Below are 20,924 nucleotides of genomic sequence, written 5' to 3'. Positions count from 1 at the left end.
TTTTTGCTGCACAGAGGCGAGTGCGAATCTTAGCTGCAACAAGATAGTAGTCCGAGTCGATGTTAGGACCTCGGAGCGCACGCACATCTAAAACACTGGAGACGTGTCTTCCATCTATCACAAAATGATCGATCTGGTTGGTAGTTTTTCGATCCGGAGACAGCCAGGTAGCTTGATGAATCTTCTTATGCTGGAATCTAGTACTACAGATAACCATATTTCGGGCCCCGGCGAAGTCAATCAGCCTCAACCCATTTGGGGATGTTTCGTCGTGGAGGCTGAATTTACCGACCGTAGTGCCAAATATACCTTCTTTGCCCACCCTGGCGTTAAAGTCGCCAAGCACGATTTTGACATCGTGGCGGGGGCAGCTCTCATAAGCGCGCTCCAAGCGCTCATAGAAGGCGTCTTTGGTCTCATCATCCTTCTCTTCCGTCGGGGCGTGGGACGCAAATCAGCGATATGTTGAAGAAGGCTACCCAGATGATACTTGGTCAAAGACCGAAAGTCTTGATGACTGCTTGAGCCATATGTAAAAGAATCGTTTCTGGCCACTTCCAAGTGAATGGCGATCACAGAACTTTCCGCACTTGCGTGAACATCTACACAAGACTCCATCCTCCAAAGTTAGTATTGCTCTATTTCATATAAAATAAATATGTAGAAACGAATTAGTGAACAAATGGTTTTTTCGGCAAAATCAATTAATTTTATTCGAAAGAGTCTCATTCAGCTTTTTGCACGGTTCAACAGCATGTCGAACGAGTGTTTTAGCTCGTTGGCAGGTATGGCCGCCAGTATGCCGGTGCAAGCCTTTGAATGGCCTCTACGTCTGCATAACGCTTTCCTTTCATGGGCAAATGCATTTTCCGAAATGCGAAATAAGTCGCACGGTGTCATATCAGGTAAATACGGGGAGTGGTTAATCCACTATCCTATCCGAACGTGTCCTTTGGCGTAGGTGAATGAATGTGAGTGATAGCACTCGGCGAAATCAACGTCAAGAAGTGTGGCCGCAAGCCGATTTTCACCTTGCGCTGTGGCGCGCCGCCTTTTCGCTCGTATCTCGGGAACGGTTCGTCCTACGGCCATGATCACATATCATTTCGGTAGCAAATGACGTGACAAATAACTTTTGTTTTATACATTTTGTCATGAGATGCGAATTTCAGGCGCTAGGTAGACAATTTCACGATTTTAGGCGAATTTCCGAAATTTTAAGACCGGAGTTGTGGTTGAAGATGCAATTCGATCTCAAAACAAAAAGTTGCATTGGAATCAGGAAGTACTAAGGCAACTTTTCCGCACTATTAGAAATCCCGAATCGAAAAAAGTCCGGAATCGATCCACCCTACTCGGCTTATCATCGGACATTCTGTTATACTTAGCATCCGCAGTACAAAATTTTAAAAATTACAAACTCTATTTTGGTAATTGGTTCATTTCAGTAAGCCTTCTTGTGGTCCTAAAATAAATAAGAATATTTTCCGTCGGGACGGTCTGAATCAGATTTGAATAAGCTTGGCAGAGGATCCTATGAAATAAAATGTGTCGCTAATCTTGGCATTGCTGCAGTGTGCTGGCTTGATAATAAGGCAGTGGGAGATAAACCAATCGAGACATGTAAGCGTGGAAAAGAAAAAAAATTTGTTGAAGTTCTGAGACCGGGTATTGTTTCAAATATTATATAATAAACACATGGGAGGAATTGATTTTTCCGATATGCTTATGGAGCTGTATAAAGTAAAACATCGCTCCAATAAGTGGTACATGAAAATATTTCACTGGAGCGTAAGCACAGTAGTTATCAATTCCTGGCTTATGTTTCAAAGACATCTCAAAATCGTTATCCAAACATCAAGCATATGCCACTTACAAAATTCCAGATGGATATCGCATCTGAACTCTTAAGCGCTACGCCGGTGTTTTCCAGTTCTACTCAAAAGTGGAGGGGATGACCTAGTTCTATGCAAAATGTATAAACCGACTCAGTTCCGAACTCACTTTCTTTCGAAGAAACGTCTAGTTCGAAACGCCGTCATGTTGCTGAAGAACCCCCCAACTCAAAGCGATATGATGAAAATGGTCACTGGATAGTTTTGAGAGAGAAAGGACAATGCCGTCTTTGTAAAACCGTAGCACCTCTCTGAAATGTGGTGTTCATCTATGCTGCAATACGCACAAGAACTGTTTTTTTATCTTATCACACTTAAAATACAAAACAAACATATAAGTTAACACAACATAAATTCGCTGACATCAATGTCTGCATAATTAGGAGTCAACTTACACTTTTAGCTTAACGGAATGCGCTACACGCGCATCTGCTCTCCCAATTATCAGGTAGTTGAGCGAAACACGCGCAACTCTAATTTTGATGACTAGGCACTTATAGGGCTCGGGCTTAGCTTCATAATAACCAACGGTAGAATTAAGTTTTCAGTTTTGTAATAAAGCTCAACATAACACATAGTGCTGCCAAGTAAAAACATATTGTTTTATTTTATGTGGCGCCCGAGCAGGGACCGCGAAAGTTAGTTTAAAAATCACGGACGTAAACCAGTGAACAATTTTGAATTAACTAATAAATTCGCGTTTCCTATCAAAACAACTTCTGGTAGTTGGCCCTTAGTAATAACATAATCCTTGTTTACGAAAAGGACGGTCTGTACGGACCCGCCAACCAGAATACTAACAGAATCAATAAGAATTAAATGGGCAGTAAAGTGGAAAATAACAAGAATTAAAACAAAAAAACTAAATACAATTCTACTTCAAAATCGTGTGAAATTTTTTTTTAAATAAGTAAGAGTAACAAATAAAATTAGACAATAAAATAAAAATAAAAGAATAATAAAATATTTCTAAGGCTGCAAATGTCGGACTAAAAATTCAAATACACTACCAAACAGTGCTAAAGGAATAAACAAATAATTGCCAAGAGCAAATAAGGCAAATAAGTTCAAAAGAAAAAAAATCCAAATATAAAACTAAAGAGCAACGAATAAACAACCACATCATCAATCCGTTTACTACTAATCAGCCCCAGCAGGGTTGTTAACCACCAATCAACATTGATCGACCCGGTGCTGACAACAAATTTACTACTTATCAGCCTCAACTTCAGCAATTTAAGGACATAATCCAGCGGCTAGGATTAATGTAAGTCAGCGTATCAATAAAATGATTTTTACTAAATAGATAAAATAAGAAAAAATTATTAAAAATAAAATTTTTGTATAATAAGGCTTAAGCAAGTTTGTAAACAAGTGATAAACTTTAGAAGAAATAATATTAATAAATTATAAAGAAAGGTTCATATTTTTCATCTTTCAAACGTAAAAGAAAGGTAGTGAATCAAAAATGAGTCAAGAAGAACAAATAGCATCGACATTGTCGAAATTAAATCTGCACTCATCCAGCACCAACGTTTCCCCTCCTAACATCCCTTCCACTTTCACCCCTAATCAAAAAAGAGAACTAGTATCGTTAATATCGGAAACAGTTTCGGCCATACTACACCCACAAACCGAAGAAGAAGTTGAACATCCTGTAGATTTTAGCGTTAACGTGGACGCATCCGAAAGAGTTCCGGATGTGGTAAAATGTTTAAGAGAATTTTCGGGTAAAAACGGAGAATTCAGTTCATGACGCAAATCGGTAGATAGAATATTATTAATGTACGGACAGAATAAGAACACCCCAAAATATTTTGCTATCCTGCATACAATAAGACACAAGATAGTTGGCTAAGCTGACACGGCCCTTGAGTCTTACCGCACCCCATTAAATTGGGGTAAGATAAAAAAATGTCTGATGCTACATTACTCAGACAAGAGAGACGTTAGCACGTTGGAATACGAAATGCCAACACTTGCCCAACGGGGTAGCACCGTCGAAGAATTTTACCAATAAGTTTATCAATATCTCTCGCTTATCCTAGACAAAATCGATTGCCTGGAGTTAGGTGAAGAAGCTTTGTATGCCATGACAACAACATATAGAGAAAAGGCACTTGACACATTTATAAGAGGTCTGAATGGTGCCTTACCCAGTCTGTTAAGTGTAAAGGAACCCACCAGTTTACCACAGGCTCTCCACATGTGTCTTCAAATTAGGCAACATGAATTACAGGACGAACCATGCAAATAGTATCAGTCGCTTGCCGACCAATACCAAACCTATTAGCCACAACCAACCAAAGTCATACTCATTCAAACCCCAAATAAGACCATTTTACCCAGAACTTACAAATGTTCACAACCAATCCCCTAGACCAAGTTCGTATCAACAGTACGGACAAAACCGACACTACGTCACAGTGCAACCAAACTTTAGACCACCTCTTCCTCCAAAACCTGCTACACCAATGGAAGTTGATCGCTCTTTTCAAACGAAGCAAGTAAATTATCGGAATAGGTCTCAGTATCAACAAAATCAAACATTTAATAATAGGCAGCAAACATTCAGTAACAAACCACAGGCATTTAGTGATGAACTAGCGCGGGCTAGTAATAATCAACCTAGCAAGAGACCACCATCACAGATAATACAGACTCCTAATAAAATGCAACGGATCTACAATACAGAAGTTACAGAAACTGACCCAATAGAATACGATAAGGAAATATTAGAATATCCTGAAGGGTACTACGAGTCCTCGCATGACTACCAACACGAATACAACGAAGAACAAGAAGAGATCGAAGCAACCCCTAGTGACAATATCATACTATCGTTTCAAAATGAAAAATGGCAATGAACTAAAATTTTTATTAGATACCGGATCGAACAAAAATTACATTAGTCCAACTTATATTAGGAACCCCATTCCGAATAGACCCTCCATTGCAAATTCGGTTGGGGGAGCCGCCAAAATTACTCATCACGCTAATATCACTGTTTTCGGTGATGAAATAGGTAATTTAAAATTTCACATTTTGCCCAAGTAAGAACCTTTGATGCCATAATAGGTAACGATACAATGAAAAGTTTAAACGCAGTAATTTTTACTAAGGAGAACTATTTTATATTACTCAGTAAATACGAATACCCCATCCACCAGTTAGAAATGAATTCTATTGCGCACACTATATTAAGGCTAAATCATTTGAGTTCCAAAGATAACGAAAAATTAAAACAACTCTTTAACTCTTGCCCAACACTATTTGCAGAACCAGATAAAAAATTAACATATGTCACGAACGTTAGAGCCGAAATTAAGACTAAAAGCGATAGACCAATATACTCCAAAACTTACCCGTATCCAATGCCTTTAAAAAAAGAAATAGACAAACAAATTGAGGAATTACTTAAAGATGGCATTATTCGACCATCGAAATCTCCCTACAATTCTCCGGTATGGGTCGTACCAAAGAAAGAAGACGCCTCAGGATTGAAAAAATTCCGTATGGTAATCGACTATCGTAAATTGAACGAGGATACCATAGCAGATAAATATCCCATTCCAGATATTACTACTATTCTAACTAATCTAGGATCAAACAAATATTTTTCTACAATTGACCCTAAGAGTGGATTCCATCAGATTGCTCTTAACGAAGCAGATATTGGGAATACCGCCTTCTCCATTGCCAATGGGAAATTCGAATTTACTCGACTTCCATTCGGCTTAAGAAATGCGCCTGCCATTTTCCAACGCACTTTGGCCGATGTGCTACGAAAACACATCGGCGTTCGGTGCTACGTTTATGTCGACGACATAATTATCTTTAGCAAAAGTAAAGAAGATCATTTTAGAAGTCTTAAAATTATATTTGACACTCTCGAAAAAGCGCATTTAAAGGTACAGTTCGATAAATGTGAATTTATCAAAAAGGAAATCGAATTTGTCGGTATAATAGTTGGCCAAAATGGAATTCGCACAACACAAAAAAAGATAGAAGCTATAATAAATTTTCCACGGCCCAAAACTGTCCATGATTTACGCTCCTTTTTAGGAATGAAGGGACATTATCGCAGATTTATAAAAGCGTATGCACAAATTGCAAAACCCCTGACTGAAATACTGAGAGAAGAGCTAGGAAGAGTTTCCAAAAATCAGTCTAAAAATACACTTTTAAATTTAACAGCACAACAAGTAGAAGCTTTTAAAGACCTGAAATATTGCTTGACATCAGATGATTTTATACTTCACTATCCAGATTTCGAAAAAGCTTTTGAGCTTACCACGGATGCTTCAAATTACGCTTTAGGAGCCGTACTCTCCCAAGACGGTAGACCAATATCTTTTCTGTCAAGAACTCTAAGCAGAGCAGAGGAAACTTTTGCCGCCAATTAAAAAGAAATGTTGGCAATAATTTGGGCTCTACAGTCCCAGAAATGCTTCCTATACGGATCAAAAAAGGTTAAGATTTACACTGATCACCAACCATTGACCTTTGCTCTCAGCAACAAAAATACAAATGCAAAAATGAAAAGATGGAAAGCACAATTGGAAGAATACGAGTATAATCACGAAATCATTTATAAACCAGGCAGCACAAACATCGTCGCAGATCTACTCTCACGACCACCAATCGCTAATTTAAATTCAATGACTGTCCACAGTAGTGACAGCTCTTCCGAAAATTTAATTTCTTCAGTAGAAATACCCATTAATGTCTTCAAAAACCAAATTTTCATATTAGAAGATTCCAAAAATTCTTACAAATTCGACATAGTTTTCCCTACGTACCATAGGCACCTAATAACTGAAACAACCTACAATGAAGAATCGCTAAAATCGCTTTTAACCCTGTAACCGGCGAGCTTGCCTTTAGACGGTGTATAATTAATATGTTGCTATGCAGCTCTTATATTTCAAATCTCTGTTCTAACAGTAAATATCAGCAGACAACAACACAATTCTCTTATTGAAACAAATTACAGTAAGCATTCGTCATTTGGTTGCAAATCGTTGAGTGCTAAAGTCAATTTTTTGACAAAGTGTGTAAAATAATTATTTGTGTATCAAAAGGAGTTTTTAAAATAGTATAAAATCGTTAAAATTCATGATTTGCGTGAACAAAAATTTTCACATATAGGTAAATATATAGTCTTTTATGTTTTGTGCTTTGTTGTTAAGTTTTTAGCAAAACTTTGTTTGTAGCCGGTGAAAATTCAACACCGTCTAAAGGCGGATCTGCCGGTTAAAAGCAAATTTTGCATACACGTGGCTCTAGTCCATTTTCCTTATCATTTCATTTTTCTTTAAACATTTTTGGGTTTTAAACATTCTGGGAAACAATTAGCAGTTTGAAAATGTTTTCACAAAGAAAAAATTTTGATTTCTCAAAATTAATGGATGAGGAAATTGAAGAACTCATGGCTGAATCGGTGGATGGCGCCGATTCAGAAGACGATTTCGACGACGATAATGATGATTTGGAAGACCCAGACTTTCAATTACCATACGTAAACATTGCAACATTTCAAAAAGAGTGGGATAATGCAGAAAACAACGATTTTGAAAATATCTTTAGAATCTCAGAAGAACATCTGGCAGAAGTGCATAACAATGTGGAGCAGTCTGACGAGTCTTTACCATCAAAACCTGGGAAAACAAAAACAAAAACGAAAAGGGCACGATCCCCTCTACCAGAAACTGAAGCTGGTGAAAGTCCAGTAGTATCCAATGCGGGGGGGTTTAGCGGAAATATAAAAGATATTTATCTCCAAAATCCAGAGTTCAGAAAAATTTTATGGAAAATAAAATTTCTTGAACTTGAAAAAAATGATGTAGTTTTTCAAGGAGACAAGGAATTGCCGTAACAATTCAAAGAATTAACCACACCATTCCGTTGCTTTAATTATTTTTTCAACGATGACTTGCAAAATGAAATTGTGTATCAGAGCAATTTGTATGCAAAACAGCAAGATGTTTCTACAAACTTTACTTTGACATCGTGTGATTTAATAAAATATATCGGAATTTTGATTTATATGTCTGTGTACCGATATCCCAGTGTCGAGAGTTACTGGTCCAAACATTCTTTCGAGCCAGTTAGAAACGCAATGACTTCCAAACAGTTCTTTTCAATCAGTAAATATCTTCACTTCAATGACACAAAAAAAATTAAAAAACCACAGGAAGCAGGATTTGATGAACTGTATAAAATTCGTTCACTTATTGATAGACTTAATATGCAATTTGATTCTGTGCCAAAAACAGCTCGGTTGTGCATTGATGAACAAATGTGTTCAACAAAAATGTTGACAAAATTTCGACAATATATGGCCGCAAAGCCCCATAAATAGGCATGAAACTTTTTGTTCTTTGTGACTCGAATGGCTTTTCGTACAGATTTGAAGTATACAAAGGAGCTGGCGATAATAAAGTAATACCCAATACTCCTGATTTAGGATCAACAGCCAATGTAGTCATAAGGTTGTCAAGTACAATTCCAGATTTCAAAAACCACATATTGTACTTTGATAATTTTTATACCTCTCTGCCACTTCTTGTTTATTTACGAAGCAGAGGAATTTATGCATTAGGAACCGTCCGATCTAACAGAATACCCAACTGCAAGCTGACAAAGGAAGTGGAATAAAAAGATAAAGAACGTGGATACTCAGAGGAGTTTGTTGGCCGTGCCTTTGGAGTAGACATATCTTGTGTTCAATGGAAGGATACAAAATATGTACGACTGGTATCCACGTATGCTGGAATTAAGCCATTTAAAACACTAAACAGCAATTCACAACCCTTAAAAATATGCCGTTATGATCGGAAAAATAAGTCCTACGTCGATGTAGACTGTCCTAATATAATTAAAGAATATAACCGCCATATGGGTGGTGTTGATTTGATGGACAGTTTACTTGGTCGCTATCACATCAGAGTTAAGACCAAAAAATGGTCTTTGCGTTTATTTTATCACTTAATTGATATGTCGATAGTAAATTCATACCTCCTTTTTCAGCGTATTCATGGAATTAACTGTAAAGATATTTATCATAAAAAATTACCAAATTTTCATATTGAAGTGGCTGATGTACTTTGTCGTTATGAGGAGACCTACGCCAAAAGAGCTGTCGGTAGACCTCAGAGCCAAAGTCCACAAATACAAAAATTGAAGAAATCGTATTATCCACCCGATGACATTCGTTTTGATGGATATATGCCTGACGTTTTGAGCCGCAGCGGCAAAAAAGTATGCAAACTTCCGGGATGTAACTCCGAAACACAAATGTATTGTACTAAGTGTAAATTAAATCTGTGCCTCTCAAACAATAACAAATGTTTTCAAATTTATCATCAAAACAATAAAAAGAACTGAATAAAATTTCAAGTAAAATCATCCTCTAATAAATGTTTTTTATTACGTTACCAGGCAGGTCTGCCTTTTGGCGGTCATCATATTTTCTCACCTGGAAGGAAAGTTTAGATTTTTTTTTAACCTTTTAACCTTTTTATTTAGCCAAAAACTATAAAAAAATATTTTTTTTTACTCGAAAAAAAATTGGCCGGTTATAGGGTTAAATAAATATCTTAATCTATCGGTAATTAATGGTATAAAAACAACAGAGGCCATTATGTCAAAAATCCAATCAATCTACCCTCTACATTTCGCAAATTACAAAATTCGTTTGACACAAATAGTAGTCGAAGATATTACTAATACCAAGACCCAAGATAAAATAGTAATCGAGGAATATAATCGTGCTCACAGAAATGAAAAAGAAAATAAGCTAAACAAATGCCAAACAATGCAAAATTGGGAGCTACAGCCTTACCAGAATATCCATACTATTCACATAGACATTTTCTCAACAGACAAACATAAAGTATTGGCTTCTATTGACAAGTTTTCCAAATTAGCCATTATAAAGAAAATAGACGGGAAAAGTATAGACAGTATAAAAAAACCCTTAAGAGAAATAATATTTTACTTTGTAGTTCCGAAGGCTATAGTTTTCGATAACGAAAAGACATTTAATTCTCAACCAATAAAATTCATGTTAGAAAATGAATTCAGTATAAAAATATTCACTGCACCACCCTATAAAAGCGAGGTGAATGGACAAATAGAACGGTTCCATTCAACTATATCAGAAATTATGAGATGCTTAAAACAGGAACACCCTGATAAAAATTTAGACGAATTAATGGAATGGTCTGTAAACGAATACAACTATTCTGTTCACTCTGTTACAGGAAAAAAACCCGTTGACATATTCTTCGGTAGACCTACCCCAATTGCCACTAATAGAGAAGAAACTATGAAGAAGGTTCTAGAAAAATTAAAAGAGAAACAGGAAAAGGACCTGCAATATCATAACAAACATAGAAAAGAAACTATTCACTATAGAACAGGAGAAAAAATTTTTGTTAAACAGAATAAAAGATTAGGAACAAAACTTTCAAAAAGGTACAAAGAAGAAATATTTAAGGAAAACAGACATTCCACAGTAAAACAGAATCAGGCAAAATAGTCCACAAAGATCGTTTAAGAAACTAATATAATGATATTTTCTTTTAGATCACTAATTTCCGTAACCCTTCACATCCTTTGCTATGCTTCGGTTGAAGTACTCGATTACTCTCAATCCCAAATCGTTACCATCGAAAATGGCATCGGGAAAGTGTAGTCTGGAACTTACAGGATCCTTCACTTCATCAACCTTACCGAATACTCCATAATTTTAGATGACATAAATACTCACCTCACAAAAAATATCCCACCTTCTCATCCCTTGCACCCATTCATTGCAGAAGAAATTAAAACAACTAATATTACTATCAACAATATAACACCAAAATATAGAGTAAAGAGGTCATTAAATTTTATAGGATCAGCATAGAAATGGATTGCCGGAAATCCCGACCATGATGACCTTGTATCGATCAATAGTAAATTCGAAGAAATCATAGAAAACAATAATCAACAGCTAGTAATTAATAGAAACGTTTTTGAAAGAATTAAAAATATTACCCAAGTAAGCAACAGCATATTAAAAACATTACAAAATAGCAATGAATTTCGAACCTCACTAACACTTCGGTATAAATTTAAAATTGATATAATAAAAGAAGAAATTGAAAACATTAACAGAGCAATACATCTTACCAAAGCAAACATAATAAACAGTTTTATAATATCGAATGAAGAGGCTCGCAAGATAAATGACATATTTATTGAAGAAAGATTCTTTGGAAAAATCATTAAACTTTGCAAATATTCAAATCGCTATGAAACAAAATTTACTAATTTATGGAATAAAAGTACCAAAAACATGGAATGAAATCTGTAAGTGCATTTTAATAAAACCAATAAGCAAAAATGGACCAATTTTGAAATTAATATTTGAAAACGTTTTGAAATGTAATGAAAATTACTATGGAGTAGCAAATGATTGTATTCAAATAAATAATATAAAAATATGCAAACAAGACCAAATTGAAGATTTACAAAATCAAAATTGTATTAAAAATTTGATAGGAAACAAACCTTAGGATTGTATTATTACAATTACTGAACATGTAAGAAACATTGAAAAACTAAAAGCAGGATTAATTCTACTAAATAACTTTCAAGGAAATTTAACTATAAGTAATAATGTAACGAGACATCTAAATGGATCATGTTTAGTAAAATTTTTTAATGAAACAATAAAAATTAACAATTTAAACCTTACTGCCTTAGAAGCTCACGGCCTGAGACCATTGCCAGCATTAATCCAATCGAAAAATGGTCAAAATCACTATTCAAAACGCGGAGGCGATTCATATGCCGACAAGGAAAGTTGCAAGGCATAAAAGTCTTAACGATATACCATACTTTTAAAGACCAATCAGGGACGATTGGAATTTCGGAGGGAGGAGTTCACACAACATAAATTCGCTGACATCAGTGTCTGCATAATTAGGAGTCAACTTACAATTGAGACTCCTATTACACTTTTAGCTTAACGGAATGCGATACACGCGCATCCGCTCTCCCAATTATCAGGTAGTTGAGCGAAACACGCGCAACTCTAATTTTGATGACTAGGCACTTATAGGGCTCGGGCTTAGCTTCATAATAACCAACGGTAGAATTAAGTTTTCAGTTTTGTAATAAAGCTCAACATAAGCTGCCAAGTAAAAACATATTGTTTTATTTTATGTTATATGTTTATGATAAATAAAGAAAAATCCCTTGTATATATATTTTTTTCCTTTGCATGTATTTATATCACTCAAATACTGCTCTAAACGCCCTAAGTTGCTTATAAGCAACTTTCAATATCTTTTGATCGGATCACGCTAGAAAGCTAAAACTTTTCATGGCGGTAAATTGAGCCATTTTAAGTCAGAAAATCAAGAAAAAAAATTTTTCCGGTAGTTGGTTTAAGTGCGGTCCTGAAAGGGTTAAAACGCAATAACTTCACTTCCAATCAATGAAATGTCATGAAATTCTCACTGGACAATCGATAAAGATGGCAGATTCTAACGCACCAGTCGACATATAGATGGTGCCGCCAGGGGGCGCTAGATTCCTGTTTACTTTGGAACGCCCCTTGTAAATCTATATACTGTGAGCGTCGAAAATAAGTAAACAGCAATTCTATCAATATTAAAGTGTTTATTACAACGCAGTTTTTAATATATGGAATAAGCTAAATGCGTTTTATTTGTTCATGATTTAGCTATTAGCTTGTGATGGTCAAATAAAACACGGCTATTATTAATACCAAGTTAAACTCTTATAATGTAAGCCTTGAATTCTATAATAAAACTTTTATTATTGTATTAAAGACTGCGTTGTAATAAACACTTTAATATTGATGGAATTGCTGTTTTCTTTATTTTTGACGCTCACAGTATATAAAAGAAAGTTGTGTTAGTTACACCATTTATAATTCAAGAATCGCCGAGCCGATATGGCTGAACATTGGTGAGGAGGTAACTTAGAACCAGGGTAAAGACATACGGTACTGTTTATCCCTTTATGCTTAAATTCAATACAATTCATAAATGCAAAAATTATATTTCAAATCATAAGCAATTGTTCAAAATTCTTGTAAGAATAATTTGAAAATTTTAGTAATTCAAAAATAGAAAGAAATAAGTAAAATTTTTCATATCCATACATGCTTAGTATATGGGTTATACGTACTGATTGTCGGTGTTGTCGATGTTGTGTTTGCCAGTGTGCCAAATAAAATAAAATTATTAGATTTCAATAACCATTCAAATTTGTATATTTAAGACTATAGCGAACAAGTGTGATGTTAAATGTGTGGGTTTATACAATTATTATTCAACTTGAGGGTTATTTTTAAGTATAATATAAATTTTAAATAAAACCTGATGTGGTTAATTTTTCCCTCGTTGATGAGCTGATGCTGCTGCTGATGTTGTTGTTGTAACTGCCAATGCTGATTTGCTTGTATGTCCGTCCGCCCTGCTATATCTTTTTTTTGTGTCTTTCTGTTTGTTGGGTTCTTCGCCGTTATGTTGGTGCAGTTGAGTGTATTTTGCATTGTCCTCTAATTCGTATTTAGATGAGTTAGGAGGACAATGCAGGGATGTTTTCATTTGGTATGAGCACTGATTGTGCATCTGAACCAGCCAGTTTTTATTTTAGGAGAACCCGTCAGATTGTTCCTGAACCACACATTTTTTTTAAGACAAACCCATCAGATTTAATAAAAAAAAATTGGCCTTGACATTTTCGTCATCAAGGCATTGCGGAAATTTTGCTAGATTATGGGCGAAGGACGCAAATGCAGTCCGTCAGTGTTGATAAAAAGGTCTACTACTACTTCTACTTCTACTTGATAAAAAGGTCTACTATAATTTTAGAGATACAGAAATCTTTGCGAAGCAGTGCAATATTTAAACGGGAACGATATATATGTATATGCGTACAATTTCAAACTGATCCTTCCTAAAAAATAATAAAATTGCTAAATATTGGGAATGGTTGACTAGAACTGCAACCAAATACGTAGTGGAATGGATTAAAACTGGCTCAGTAATCATTTGATGAATAATATACCACGTCCATCTCAAAAGACTGATGCCATAATCTTGCCAGCCAATTTTTTTTTGTCTTTTCACGCTTGGGAACCGTTTCATAATATGCAGTCTACTAGGCTGACTGTCGATTGGACTCCGTTGGTTTCACTGGTGCCCAAGTTCAACAGTATTTGTCCCCCAAAAACCAATGTTTTTTTAACACACGAAATGCTTTTTTATTTTTTTTAGTAAACTAAAACGAGTTGCTTCACCCAATTGCTATATATCCTTTCCTAATATTTATAATCTAACTAATAGAAATTATATAGATGGCATTAGTAATACTATATATGTATCAGGCACAGTAAAACGTGGACGGGGCCTCTAGTATTAAAAATATAAGTAGAAAATTCTTTCTAAATCGAAGAAATACGTTCTTTAAATATTTGAATGCTTGAACTTTAAATGCAAAAATCCAAAAAATCGTAATAGCCTTGACAGACTGCAGCGTTAAGGGGCTATACCAGTGTGACACTTTCAAAAAAAAATTTTTTTTGTTTTGCTTTTTTCGATAGCTTATATATTCAAAAATATCCTGTGAAATCGGCGAGGTCGTATTTTAAACAGTTTTTGAATGGCAGCGTTCTAAATAGCGACCGCTCAAAGGTGCAAACATATATAAGTGAAACTTTAAACGCGTTTTTCTCGAAACGACATTTTTCAAATTTGCTGACATTATAACTCAACGAGAAATTAACCGATCGACTTCAAATTAAAACTGGATATAGTTGAATACATTTGCTATACAATAGACTACGATATTTTTGATTGGCTGAAAATTGTCAATTTGGCATTAAAAAAACGACAATTTTTTTCGTAAAAAAACGATTTGTTTTTCAAAATGGCGCCATTTTCTTAATTTTTGATATTTTTCAAAGATCGTAGTCCATTGTATAGAAAATATATTTAAGTTTAATAAACATTTTGAATTTTTTTGTTTCAGCTACTCAATCGACCGGAATCATGCCAGCAGTTGAGGCACTTTTTTTTTTGGCACTTCCGCAGACAGCACATTACTCCGTTATTTTTCAATATTTTTGTAAAATTTTTTTTTTTTTAATATAGCTAAAAATATACTTTATTACGTCCATAGAACGTCGAAACATTCAATCTAGTACTTTCTTTTAAAAAAATTCACGAAAATCGCCTAATTTTTCATGCGTCACACTGGTATAGCCCCTTAATTCGCATTAACTGCATTAATCCGTATTAATTCAGGAGTTAGTGAGTAACTCCGTTCCTAATAGCATTGGCAGACGGCAGCATTTACTGCATTAATCCGGATTAATTCAGGAGTTACTGAGGATAACTCTGTTGCTATTTCCAATATTCCGATGCCAATCTATTGTGAATAAAAAACAAACAAAATTGTCAGCTGCTTTTCAAATTTTTAATAATATAACAAGAAGTTTTATATCACAGTGTTATGTTATGATGCAGTTTAAAAAATAACGTGTTGATATGTTTTTGTAATATAAAATGGTTTTGTAAAAATTGGTCGACCAACAACCGCAATGTTTATCTTCTATCCATTTTCTTTGAAAATATTATAAAATGACAATCAACTGTTTACGAGAGTTTCAAACTTGCATAGCCGCCGTCAGTCTTCTACAACTTTGGATTTGATTAAGTGCGCAGTTAATCCGAGTGAAATTTCCCAACAAAGAATTTCTATTAAATTTTGTGTGCGGAATCAAATTTCTGGTGCCGAAAAGTTCAAAATGGCTTAAGGTGATAATTGTTTGTCGCGATCAGGTACAAATTATTTAAAGAGGGTCGAGAATGCGTTAACGATGAACTACTTCCAAGACGGCCATCAACATCAACTGATGATGAATGCGTCAATAAAATAAAGGAGTTGGGGCTTGAGAATCAAGGATCAACAGACTTACTTCTTACTGGCATCGTTGGAATATCGGAAAGGTCAGTGAAAACCATTTTGAAGGATCATTTAGACCTAAGAAAAGTGAAAGCTCGATTGGTTCCAAAATCACTCAATTTTTTCGAAAACCAGCGACTATCAGGGTGTCAAAACGATTGTTACTGCCGAATTATTACCGAAGTGATGCACTTCGAATTCCTTCCGACCGGTTTAAATGTCAACAGAGAATACTGTTGGTCATGCGTCGTTTGCACGAAGCTATCCGCAAAAAGAAGCCGGTATTTTGGGCCGACAACTCTTGGTTTTTGAATTATAATAATACACCGTCGCATACTACATTGATTCTTCGTGAGTTTTTCCAATTTTTAACCAATATGGTGCCGCAACCACTCCATTCACCTGATTTAGCTCTTTGTGACTTTTGACTTTCCAGCTAACTCCAGCGACGGCTCTAGGGATACCGGTTTGAATAAATTAAAGACATTAAACGTAAATCGTTATGCGCATTGAAGGATATTCCGGAAATTGACTTTAACAACTGATTCGAGGATTAAAAGGGACGATATAGGTTTTGAAGAATAAATTAAGAATTTCTAAATTATGAACAGTCTTACTATTTTTTGCTCAATGTAGTTTCTGAGTGTATTCTGGATAAGTCGGAATTTAACCTGCTACAGTACCCAGAACAAAGTTGCGCTAGGGTCACTCTTCATTCACGCGGCAACTCGAGCTCTTGTTCTGTGATGGGTAGTGTTTGTACATCAAGTACGCCATTCACTGGTAGGGAGTCAGTGAGGATGTTGATATGGTAGCTCCACTGTGATGCGTATGCCGTCAACATGTTGGCTGAATATTCGCCTGATGCTCCTGGGAAGTGACCATGCAGGTGACTGCAGGAATGGTTTGAATGGAAGACATCAGGAGACATCCAGTATAGTCTGGAGTGGGGCGTTCTGAAAGGATTGCAGTTTCTCCATCTGTGTCCTGCTGTTTCCAAGCGACCATATTGGGGAAGCGTAATCGATGACCGACCGGCCGATTGAATTGTATGTGGTCACGTCTTCATGTTTTTGTTGCAAGTGCTGCCGGCTAGCGACTTGATGATCTTGTTTAGGGATGTATTTAAACAGAATAGAACAGCAATGGGGAACTTCAAATCAGCCTATATATACACTAACGGTAATGTCCATCATTTTCCTGTTCATTTGAGAAATAGAGATTACATGGTAATTGACCCTCCTCGAGTCGGTCACTTTAGTTTAACGATTGGTTGGATTTAACATTTGCTTCATCTTCCTCAGCTTTGCGTTTACGTCCAAGCGAATTATTGGACTGGTTACAGTAGCGTGGAGTATGACCACTTTTTGTACAGTTGAATCATTTAAATATACCAAAGTTTCTGTAAATTTTTCCAGTTGTTTCTGCTTCTTTTTCAAGAAATTGGTGCACCCAGATGTGACCTTCGAATTGTACTTTATGAGCTTCAAATATTTGTTTGCTAACCTGAGATGCAGTTTCCTTTGTCAGAGCATACGAAACGGTTTCCACAAACTTCAATTTTGGACATGCTAACGCAGCGAATTGCGTAATGTTATCTGGTGTTTCCTTAACGAAGGTCTGGGTTTTCATGTCTCCGAGGAACTGCACATGTGCATAAGCTAAGAGAGCTAACATCTTAATCTCTGTATAAAACTCCTGGAAATCGGTTTGGAAAATCTGGAAGGTGGAAGGAGGAAGAGGCTGTTGATATATTTGGCCGATTTAATTGTAGCTCGCACAAACGATCTTTCAATTCATACACTTCAGTTTTAATTTTATCCCGCTCTTCCGAAATCTGTAAGCACGCTTTTCTGCTATTTTAAGGTTACTTTCAATTGTGAGGAAATACGAGAATCTTGGGCTGCCATTGACATTGCAGACAAAATCATGTTTATGTCCATAGTGTTAAAAAGCATAGAGTCTCTTTTTTCTTCTATCTTCGTTGTCTCTTCCTCTAATTACAATTTAAAGATATATCCTTCGACAAAAATGTTTTCCGCCTCCATGGCCTTTCGCAACAGTGACTGTTATTCAGTTTTTAATCTATTTGTCGGTAATTCACGTTGCTCCAGCTTCTTTTTCAGTTTTCGAATCTTCAGATCGTTAAACTTTGTCTGTAATTCAGTTTTTAATCTATTTGTCGGTATTTCACGTTGCTCCAGCTTCTTTTTCAGTTTTCGAATCTTCAGATCGTTAAACTTTGTCATTTTCATAAAATTATTGTTAATCGACAATCGCACTTCTGACATAAATTGTAACGGATTTCTCGATAAATCGTTTTCCTTGTAACTTAGTCATTAGTTCGATCATTGGATTGTTGAATAAAAGTCGCAATGTTATGGCCATATCTTTCTTTATTACGAGAGAACCCGTCCACGCTTTAATGTGGCTGATACAAAGATGGTACTACTACTACCATCTATATGATTTCTAGTCAGTCCCTACTTTTAAAAGATACGTATACAAATTTGGCAACTGAGGAACCTATTAGTAAATGAGATATAGCATTTTGGGTGAAGCAACTTGTGTCAGTTTACAAATTAATCAAAAAGCATTTCATGTGTTAATAAGGCACTGCTTTTTGGGGAAAAAATACTGCACCAGAGAAATCAACCTTAGTTATTACCTCATTGTAGTTTCTAGCAAACCTTACCGCTGGTGGGGAAAGAGAATTTATTCATTAGAATTTTAATTTTGTGTTTTCATTGCTTATATACTATTTTAAAAACCTTACCTTATATAAATAAATACATATGTATGTATGTGTATATGTTTGAATATATTGCAGCATATTTAAGTTGTTTTTAAGTGTACAATACAATACATGTGTGCGTGTGTTTAATCCTATCTCATCTGCAAATTTATGACTAGTAGTTTTATTATTATTGGATATGCATTGCATGTAAATGAATGTGTCTGTTTATGTACATATGTATGTATGTGTGTTCAATATATTGGAAAATATAATTTCGGCTTTGCTGTTACTAAGTAAGTAAGCATGTTCAATGATTTTCTGTTTCGGCACTGTCATATGCACATACATACATACGTATGTATGTACCAGAGAACTGCAACGAGTAATACATTTTTTTTATCATATTCGAGTACTGATCCGTTATACTGCGTTCAAACGGAGACTTTTTTGTCGTTAAATATCGGCAAATTTTCTTTTGTTGCGGCGACTCTAGTCGAGTTTTTTTGTCTTCCATTTCATAAAATGTTTTCAAATGTTTGTGTTCAGCTACATGGGACTAAGAGCATGTTGCATAATTTGTTTGCATATTGGAATGGTGGTCTCACATTTTGCTCACAAGAAATTACCATGAATGTGGTAGAACAAGTATTAAAATACCCGTTAATAATATTTTTAAAGACAAACTTATGACGGGAATTTCCTAATGTTTTGAGAAGTAATTTTTATACTCATTTTTTTCTATTCATTATTAATCATTAATGAATTAATTACATATCTAGTTTTAAATAAAATACTTTTGTGGTTAAAAGAAATAAATATAAAATCATCTTAATATTTTTATATACATTTGAAAAAGTAGAAGTAACTCCATTTTTATTATTATTAAAATTCATTTATATTTATTATTACCTTTAACACTGCTAAATATTATTAAATATTTAAATAAAAATTTTTGAGAATCTTATTCTTACATTTATTTACAGTTTTGTAAAATATTTCTATTATTATTGTGTTATGCATATTACATACAAAAATAAATTATAAAATTCAAATATCCGAAATATCATATATATTAATTTGAATACAAAGAGTACCACCAGAGCTCGAACGACACTTTTCTTCGTCGTCCCCTTGGACACAGAAAACGCTTTAGGTGACAAAATAGCCCGTGTGTAAACTGGCACTGGCTGATTCTGTCAGTGTGAATGTGAACGGAGGTATTCGTTAACGCCATTCAAAACAATAATTAAAATAAACACAAAATTTAAAAGTATTTGATGAAAGGCTTTGTCATGTACTGTATCATCGTATTAATTTTCACTTGAAAATGATTACAAACATTTATTAAGTTTAAATCACTTGATTAAATATTGAAACATCAAACGTCAGTGGTTTTAATGTACCATTAAATCATTATAACTTTTAATCCTTCTAAATGTAGGATGTTTTTATTAATACTTTCCAAAACTGGTGTCTGATCTGGCTATGATGCCTAATGTTATAAAAGAACGCTCATTTTGAGGCGCTCTAACACTGGAATGAGTTGGGGATCCTTTATCTCTGTTATACATGATTTGCTTGTAAATCGTACTCATATTTTTATGAATGAATTGTCGCCCGTGTTGGGGCTGCATATTATATCCATATGTGCGCATCGAAATCATCCAACGTCTGCTCATATTCAAAGTTCATACATTTTAAACCAAGTATGCCTCACATGTTGGAATCAATTCTACATTAGGCTAATGTCAGAGTGGAAGCGAGAGTCGATACTATAATCTGGCTCTGCATGTGTCTTCTTATGTAAATCGCTCAAAGTTGTGAAAGTGAAAGCGAGCACCAAAGCGGCTTTCGGCAACTCCAAGAGGGCAAAATTAATAATTAACTTGCTGTAGTAACTTGCTTGAATGCTCTTGGCTATTATTAATGTTTATTTTTTACTCTTTACTATTTTGTATTTTTATTATACATTTTTCTATTATATTCGATTATATTCTTAATAAAATTGTACCAGATCTATAAAAAAAATTGGACAAATTTTATTCCTATTCCACCGTGGAAAAATTTAATTGTGTAGTTAAAAAATTTTATCTGGATCTTGGCGCAGTATCAAATTAACTGTTTATATTTCTTTGTTAATGAATTGGATATATTTAAAGAGATGTTAATCACACCTCGCAGCCGCCTGGCTTTGCTGCTTTCCCTCTGACATCCTATTTCATCGATCTTCGCTTGAATTATTATCGCTTCAGTCGTCGTATCGCTTCTCGCTTCCGTTCTGACATCAACCTTACTCG

At 35.0% G+C, this 20,924-nt stretch overlaps 1 protein-coding gene across 3 annotated transcripts in view; it reads left to right on the top strand.

The window, feature by feature from the left end:
* The window catches only part of LOC120779513 (adapter molecule Crk), a 152,590-nt gene that overhangs the window by 71,486 nt on the left and 60,180 nt on the right, over nt 1–20,924 (top strand). The window contains exon 1 of one of the 3 annotated variants that reach the window (XM_040111843.1): nt 15,523–15,934. The exons of the other annotated variants lie outside the window; for them this stretch is intronic. The gene's annotated coding sequence lies outside the window, so the exon portion shown is untranslated. Of the gene's footprint in view, nt 1–15,522; nt 15,935–20,924 lie in introns of those variants that run through there. 3 annotated transcript variants of the gene reach the window in all.

The sequence above is a fragment of the Bactrocera tryoni genome, unplaced genomic scaffold, assembly GCF_016617805.1.
Source record: "Bactrocera tryoni isolate S06 unplaced genomic scaffold, CSIRO_BtryS06_freeze2 scaffold_11, whole genome shotgun sequence".
Taxonomy (NCBI): Eukaryota; Metazoa; Arthropoda; class Insecta; order Diptera; family Tephritidae; genus Bactrocera; species Bactrocera tryoni.
The sequence above is the reverse complement of the archived record's forward strand: the minus strand, read 5'-3'. Positions and strand labels throughout refer to the sequence as shown.